Source organism: Sinocyclocheilus rhinocerous, unplaced genomic scaffold, assembly GCF_001515625.1.
Source record: "Sinocyclocheilus rhinocerous isolate Xijiao unplaced genomic scaffold, SAMN03320098_v1.1 scaffold2366, whole genome shotgun sequence".
Classification (NCBI taxonomy): domain Eukaryota; kingdom Metazoa; phylum Chordata; class Actinopteri; order Cypriniformes; family Cyprinidae; genus Sinocyclocheilus; species Sinocyclocheilus rhinocerous.
In genome coordinates this window covers 418,495-425,982 of record NW_015640446.1, presented here as the reverse complement: position 1 = coordinate 425,982, position 7,488 = coordinate 418,495, and the positions used below count along the sequence as shown (strand labels likewise).

Here is a 7,488-nt window from a genome sequence, read left to right as displayed (position 1 = left end):
CGGCATAGAATCTTTAAAATACATCCGGGAGTTTTACACACCGGTCTGATATTGTGGCGACATTTCCACGCCCCGAAACGTGACGCTGAATGAAACGAACTGTGATTGGTTGTTTGACATGTTGGTCAAACGGCCTCATGGGCGGGCCTTGGCCAATGAAAGCTGCCATGGATTCCAGACCTTCAGCCGTCAGTCTGAAGGTCTGGCTATGTGAGACTACATTTTATTTAACTTTAATGCTGTATATCAGAGCACTGGCTACTGCCTACAGAGGTTGCCTACTTTTGACTGATTTGCCTAGCAACTTGATGGCTGTTGTTGTTGTTTATTAAATATTATTATTAAATAAAAATGTTATGTAAATAATAGTAGTGTTTAAAAATAGTATTTAGTTTTGAGAAACGTGTGTTATTTTTAAATGGTGTGGTGATTTTGGATAAATTGTTCCGCCATTAGATGGCGACGAGAGACAGTTTTTATGAGTGAATCAGCAGTAAAGACTTTTATATTGAAAGGGTCTGAAACAGGGTTGTAAACAAGGAAGTTAATTTTACTTTCAACAACACCTTGTAAGAAGCAGTGAACAGCGCTGTCATCGGAAATCACCCTTGACAGATGAAAGGATAGTATGACAAAAATATATTTTGCTCAACACACATTCAAACTAATGTTTTATTGTGAATATGAGATTGAGCTGAAGAATGAATGCTGTATCAGATGTATCGGGTAATCACACTCGCTCAGTCCATCTGTCTCTCATAATACTCGACTCTACATAATACTCAGCTTTTAATACAGTAATACAATAAGCTTTCAATGAAGCAACTCAACGTTCCTTCATTACTATTTCTAAAGTGATGTTTTTGAATTAGTAACAGAGGCTTGAGCTCAGCTGTTAAACTGTCAAACTGAGATTTGAATCCATGGTGGAAGGAAGTAGTTTTGCACAAAAGCGGGTTTTTAAAGACTCTCCGTTGTTGTATCGTTTTTATTTATACACTCAAACTGTTGTATACACAATATCACACTCGTAGCCGTGCGATATGGCTATATATCAGCATGCTATGATTACCCGAGTCCTCGTGCCTACGGCCGTATCACAGCCATGCTGATATACAGCCATATCACACTGCAACTCGATATTGCTCATATATAAACTATTCAAACTATTTGAATTTATAATAATGATCTTTTAAGAATTATGTAATTTTTTACATGTTTGTTTCTGAAAAACAAAAGTTTTCAGCTCATTGCTGTACAGTTGGTAGTGTCTATGTTTTGGATGGATGCTAGGAACACTGTAAACAAATTCAAACCCCTCTAATTCAAAATTTCTAGTGACTTGTTGTACCAAAATTTTTCTATTGGTCTGTGAATTTTATCAATTGGGATTAAGCCTGGCTTATTTGGTTAACTTGTTTTATGACACAGGCCTCAAGGCATTAAAAGTGATCATATTTTCTCCATTGCATCGAATCGCATTGTGTTGAATTGAATCGAATCGAAAATGGATCGCACTGCATCGTAATAGTGGTGAATCGTATCGTATCGCATCGCATCGGTAGCTGCTTCGTATGTATCTTTAGTGTATTGTGTCGTTGGCTATGCATCGAGATGCGTATCAGTCTTGAGGAAAAAAATAATAGATAACGTTCATGCAACTGGCCCCAGGTTAGTTTATTGCATCAAATCGCATTGTGTTGAATCGAATCGAATCGAAAACGGATCGCAAAGCATCGTAATAGCGGTGAATCGTATCACATCGGTAGCTGCTTCATATGTATCTTTAATGTATCGTATCGTTGGCTATGCATCGAGATGCGTATCGTATCGGCCTGAGTCATGAGATGCACATCCCTAATATATATATATATATACAGTATATATATAAGAAAGGTACTAACTGACCAAGTAGTACTAATGATGCTCGCCTTAGCAAACTCTGCTAATAATGTGCGTTCATGCTATGCACATTATGCTTTATTTATGTTATGTATGTTACAATGTTCTTAGATTTCAGGTTTTACTTTCTGTTCCTGTGTCTGTGAAAGTGTGTGAATGCTCTGAGGGTTCTTCCTTGGCACCATTTCACAGTGAAACTGATCTGAGAAGAGCATCTGGGGCATTATCAGAGAGATCTGTTCTGCATCCTGGTCCCAGAACAGCGTTTGTGGCCCTTTCAGAGATCTGGGGCCCCTGGAGAGACTCATCTCAGAATGATTCCTCTCTCTTTCTCCATATGCCCACTACAGAATGATCCAACAAACTTTTTAAAGAGACTTATAAAAGTGTGTGAGAGAGAAAAAAAAAATGAAAGGGAGAAAGATTGCTATAGAGTTTACAGGGCATTGAGAAGTCTTTTTGAAATCGTATCTGTTGGCCGGCACAACATTTGTGAAATCCGAGTTTGTTTTGTGAATTGGGATGAGCAAGTGTATAAAGTACACTGCTTTTCTCAGTACACAGATGGTACGTGCTCGCAGGGTAATGGCACATGGCATGTGTAAGTGTGTGTGAGATAGTGACGATCATAGATTTGGCTCTATCAGGGTCGGCCACGTTCCAATCTCCGTGGAGACCCTAGAGTGATGACATCATTAGTGGGGGTGGTTCTAACATGTTCTATTTAAATGCAGACATGCTAATTGGCTTGGCAGAAGCTTCAGTCATCTCTCTGTTCCAGCCCCCTGTGACCGCCAAACTATTCAGACATCAGAGTTAACCACCTACACATGATGGCGTGCACCTCTCTTTCTCGTTTTACCTTTAATACACGGGCGGCAGGAGCGCCTCCAGAGATCTGGCAGATGTTTTCACCTGGTTCCCTGCTTGTTAACGCATAGGGAAGGTTTTTCTTTATATAGCATATCTTTTAAAAATGCAGGGAGAAAAAAAAAAAGTGTGCCGCTGTTTTATGATGCAGGTCAAAATGAGATGTCATGGGCAGTTTGTGTGGATGGACAGCCGGATCGGGTATTATGTGTCCCTTAGGGGTCATGGACTCTGCCATAGGGGTCCGGATAATCTGTGCATGCAGGAGGCAGAAGATGGGAGCGGGTGGGGGTGATTGTGCAGACGGGAAAAGGGATAACAATCCATCTCTGAGGTTTTAGGACATGGCTTTCGATATGTCTCTGACAATAATTCCTGAAATGGAAAGAGAGAGAGACTTTTTACTAACTCAAAGAAAATTCAGTACTGAAACCACCACACCATATATATATATATAGATTCACGATCGGGGCGCCTCCGACGTTCTACCGAGCAGATTCAGTCACTCTTAACACACCTCACACCACAGGAAAATCTGATAAGATAATCTTTAGAACCACCAAGATAATCGGGACATTACCTAGGATAGTCGAGAAGGGGAGAAATCGGCCCAAAATCAGCCCGATTATCTTGTGGTGTGTACCCATCTTAAAAGTGATCGAGGATGGATAATTTCTTGATGAACCTGTGATATCTTCTACAGGGCGAAAAAGGAAAATAAAAGCTGAAACGTTTTCACGGAACCTTGCAAAAGCAGCGCGTTACAATGGTGAGGGAAAAGCTCTGTGTATTGCGTGTAATCACATCCATACAGTTTATGATCACAGCAACAACAACATTTGTCAGGCATCTACATTGTCATCTGAGGAGATTACTAAGATTAAACGAGTGTTTTTTTTCAACTCTAAAACATGAAATGTGGAGTGATCTGCTTTTGCCAAAAAAAAACGACTGTTGGAGTTATCTGCTCACACAACTAATGCATTAACATTGATAAAGGTCAGTAGAAGCATATGGTGTCTTATCCACAGCCTTGCAACCCACCCCAAAGCATGTCTCAAGACCACAGACCTCCTTTAGTACCCTTTCTCCATGCTATCCTGACTAACCCTGAAGCTCAACCCATCTGTGGATCTCCCTGCCAGGCCATAGCATAACCCAGAGGCCCCTGGCACTGCCAGGTGGCACCCAATATGGCAGCCTCCTCCAGCCCACCCATTTGAGCCTCTGGGAATTCAGGCCACAATACTGAGAATGGCATATATCAGCAATCACATCAAGCTCCCAGGTTTGGCTTGTAATTGATACTTGTGTTCCAAATGATTTCGGACCATTTTTTTGGTGGTTGCCGTTTTATTTTAGTTTTTATTTATTGCTTGAGTGGTTCTCTGACTTTTTTGTTTTTTTTTGCTGAAAGCATGCAAGCAAGAAACAACCACAATAATGGTATATTTCAGAACAATATCCACAATTCTTGCTGCCCCCTCTCTGTTCGCATATTCAATCGCATTTTAATTGCGTCAGAGCATTCTTTCTGTTTCGTTCTCCCTCACGCATCTAAAATGACTGAAATTCACAGAAATAGAGGTAAGTGTTTTAACTTGAAATTTTGGTACCTGTTTGTCAAACACAAACGTTTTAACACCTCGGCATATGTTTCTTGGACACAGCCACATTGCTACTTCGAAAATCGCTATCCCAAGGCTCTAAGTCCAAATTTCCTTTGCATGCCTTAAGTAACTTTTAAAGGTTATATTACTTTCATAATAATGTGATTACACCCAAAACAAGTAGGTAAGCAAGTAAAAACATGACCAAACACACAACTAATGCATTAACATTGATAAAGGTCAGTAGAAGCATATGGTGTCTTATCCACAGCCTTGCAACCCACCCCAAAGCATGTCTCAAGACCACAGACCTCATTTAGTACCCTTTCTCCATGCTATCCTGACTAACCCTGAAGCTCGACCCATCTGTGGATCTCCCTGCCAGGCCATAGCATAACCCAGAACCCCCTGGCACTACCAGGTGGCACCCAATATGGCAGCCTCCTCCAGCCCACCCATTTGAGCCTCTGGGAATTCAGGCCACAATACTGAGAATGGCATATATCAGCAATCACATCAAGGTCCTAGTTTTGGCTTGTAATTGATACTTAGGTAACCGTAAGTGGGGGTTTCAAATGATTTCAGACCATTTTTTGTTGTTACCATTTTTATTTTGTTGCTTGATTGGTTCTCTGGCATTTTTTTGCTGAAAGCACACAAGCAAGAAACAACCACTATAATGGTATATTTCAGAACAATATCCACAATTCTTGTCGCCCCCACTCTGTTCGCATTTTAATTGCGTCAAAGCATTCTTTCTGTTTCTTTCTCCACACATCTAAAAAACATGTCTGTGTGAGGGTGTTGATTAGGAAGGTAAAAATACAACATGTAGGATTTTATGCTAATTAGCCTTTAAACCTTGCTCACGTCAGCGAGAGTTCATAATTAGCACGTTCGGAGGGAAGTGGCGAAAAGCTTGGGCGGCGAGATTGGCTGATCTGAATGAAATTAGTAGTGTGAAAATCAAGACGTTTAAATTTTTCCTCCTACCCACACCTGTTTGCTGAGAACGGGAGATGTTTTTCCGGTCTTAAAGACATTTTCTAAACATCTATTTGACATCTAATAGGAAACGTCCTGTAGACATATTGCAGATGAGCAAACACTCTAAAAAATACAGATGTAAATGCAGACGTCAAATAGACATCTCCGTGATGTACGTGTGCTATCAGGGTTGTCATGTTGTGCTAGTTAGTGTCTATTAATTAGCTATCGGCAATCATAACATACTTCTCAGAATCCTCAATATATTAACTTCAAACAGCTTCTTATTTCAAACATTCTCCTCACTCAAGATTTTCCAGGCATCTCATCACCAAGCATTTCACCCTGATTTATTTCACCCTGATTCTCCTGCAAGCCTGACTGGCTTGTGCTGTGTCTTGTCCTCTTGTTTGCTTGTTTCTTCAACACACCCTCCATAATTTCTTCTTGGTTTGCATGGAGGAAAATACACTGACTGATGTATTTAATGCTACACCATTTTTGTTCCAGCATTGCAAATTGTATTTAGCAGCTAATTAGCTATCGTCGAGAATGAAGCACACATGCCCACTCAGTATCTTGACATCAAATTTGACTTGTTGGTTCAAACATTTCCCTCATACAAGCAAAAAAGCCACTGACGCATACAGTTAGCAATGTCAACGTCAATTAGCACTAACTGTACTTAGCTGCTAATCGCTAGCTATATGCAGCCTTAATGTGTTTTTCAGTATTTTAGTGACAGCTTTGACACGTTAGTTTGAGAATTTCCTTAAATAAGCAAAGATTATTCCTTATATAAGCAAAGTAATTTTTTATTGCAGGTTTGAGAAATGTACCTGCCAGCTATTGGTTGGTCATGACCAACCATGATGTAATTGCACATTCAGTTTATTGACATTAAAATGTATTTATTTTGTTTTATTTTATTTTTTAAATTGGAACATCCTCTTACTTAATAAAAAAAAAAACTAAATATTCTTACTAGGTAATTTTTGTTGCTGTGTTATTAACTGTAACTAGCAGTGAATCACTAACCATATGTAACCATTGTGTAAAATATGGCACTCAGGGCAGCGAGAAAAAAAAAGACCTAGTGAGGTGTTTTTTTTTATGTTCTGTCATGCGCAAGACACAAAACACCAGCACAAAGGTCAAGTCAAAGGCATCCATATTGCGCATGTTTACATAAAAAAAAAATTCAGACCGAAACAATGAAAAAGCAGTACAATAATCTTTACAGCAATTTCTTGGTTTGAACATTTCTCTCTTTCAAGTAAATACTTTTGTGATTGACAGATTAAAGGATTTCATGCTAGGTGATTTTTCATGTTAGGTCAATGTACTAAGTAATGTTACGAAACGTACTTAGCAGCTAGTTATTAGTCTGCAATCATGATGTGCATTTTCACATTCATTAACTTGATGTCAAAAATGTGGCTTCTTGAGTCAAACATTCTTTTACAAGTGAATATGTTTCTGATCGATTGATTAATGGGTTTCACGTTAGGTTATTGTTATCGGTCTGCTGCGAACTTAGCAGTTAATCGGTAGTCATCTGCAACTATGACTTGCATTTTCACATTCCATATCTTGACGCGATTAAGCATTTTGTTTCGAATATTCTCTTCATATGGTGATATTAGATATTGAAGGACTACTATATTTGGGATTGAATGACTACTTCGTGCTTAGCAGCTAATTGTTAGCCATCTGCAGATACAATGTAGCCTACAATCTCACATTCAGTATCTTGCCATCAAATTCGGATTCTTAGTTCCAACTTTCTCCTCATACAAGTGAAGAATTTTTTTTTTCTGATTGACTGATTAAAGAGTTCCATGTTTGATCACTTTTGTCACTAATCATTAGTCATCTGTAACAATGACGTGTGTTCTCACATTCTGTATTATGACGTCAAGTTTGACTTCTTGGTTCGAATATTCTCTTACAAGTGAAGGCATCTGTGACTGAGTGAAGTATTTCATGCTAGGCTATATTTGTTCCCAGATAGCACGCATACGTCTAAAAGATGTCTGTTAAAGATCACTCCATCTGGAAAGCATCTGCTGTTTACAAACATCTGATAAACGTCTTTAAGATTACAGTTTGACATACA

General features: G+C 39.1%; 1 long non-coding RNA gene across 1 annotated transcript in view; it reads left to right on the top strand.

Moving 5' to 3' along the window:
* The first annotated feature begins 4,334 nt into the window (after window positions 1–4,334).
* Window positions 4,335–7,488, top strand: part of LOC107752824 (uncharacterized) — a 28,601-nt gene continuing 25,447 nt past the window's right edge. The window contains exon 1 of the long non-coding RNA XR_001641390.1: window positions 4,335–4,359. This is a non-coding gene — a long non-coding RNA (uncharacterized LOC107752824). The remainder of the gene's footprint in view (window positions 4,360–7,488) is intronic.